We start from the raw sequence: 1,303 nt of genomic DNA on the forward strand, positions 1-1,303 counted from the left end.
GAAAAATGGATTTCAGAGGGCAAGGGTGCTCCTTTGTGATGCTTTCGCCCGTTTTTGAAAAAAAAATTTATTCAAGATGCTATGTAACCTCAAATATAGCAAGAAACGGTGTTTTTTGCAATTTTAGATTACAATATCTTGAAAACTGAGGGTGATGGAATTTTTCTGAGGTCGGATTCGGATTCAGCGCAGCAAAAACCTTCGGGTATACTAGGTCTGGTCTCTGGTTCCGGACCTTTGTCAAATTTTGTCGGCCTGTGTTATTTTCCGAATATTTTCAGGAAAAAAATGTACATTTCTTCTAAGACAATTAATAATATTTATGATATTCAAATTAGAATACATTTTTTCAAACAATGGCTTCAATATTCACGCATGTAGAGTCGTCAAATGCAGTCAACTAAAACCTTCACTTCGTTTTCTTTGCATAAATAAATAATTTATTCTTAAATTGCTTTTCAGTGAAACCTTCTATTTTTCATTTGTTTACAAAAAATCTTTTTCTTATTTATTTACTCTCTTTCTGAAAAATAACCTCCAAAACAATGAGCAACATGTCAACATGTAGGTATACACACATAATCTTGACATTCGTAACCCTCCACTCTTATCATTAGTAAGAAAAATATTTTTCGGAATATTTTCAGGAAAAAATGTACATTAATTCTTAAAAAATTATTAATGTTCATGGTATTTCAACATAGACACATAATAATTTCTCCACTTCTTCACAATTAACAAATGCAACTTAAACGTTCACTTCACTTCTGTTTCATTAAGCAAAAAATTATTCTTCAACTACTCTTAAGTCAGAAATTTGACAAGAAATATTTAATTCGACGTATTTAATGTAATTCTTTTGTAATCTTAAACTTTGCGCGACAATAAATAGTTTTAGCAAAGTCACGCCGCCAATTGGACAATTCTGGCTTCATTCTCTAGCCTTTTGATACACGCACGACCATATTTTGAACACATTTTACTACTGTGCACAAACTATACCCTTTTATGTAAAAAATTTATTTATTTTTATTTAATTATTATTTTATTATGATTCTAACAATTATTTTAATAAATCTGCAATAAACATGATTTTTAAGTAGAATATATATAGGTCAAATTATGTAATCGCCAACGTTTCACTCATCAGAACGTATTAAATTGTCATCAAATTTTGATACGATTCAATATCATTGGTTTCATGAACATAATACTTCCACAAACGCAATTCAATTGACTTCATTTGCCAATATATTCCCAATCTTCACTCGCTGGAGAGAATTAAATTGTCTCTAATGTTCGG

Source organism: Belonocnema kinseyi, chromosome 8 (genome assembly GCF_010883055.1).
Source record: "Belonocnema kinseyi isolate 2016_QV_RU_SX_M_011 chromosome 8, B_treatae_v1, whole genome shotgun sequence".
In the NCBI taxonomy this organism is placed as follows: Eukaryota; Metazoa; Arthropoda; class Insecta; order Hymenoptera; family Cynipidae; genus Belonocnema; species Belonocnema kinseyi.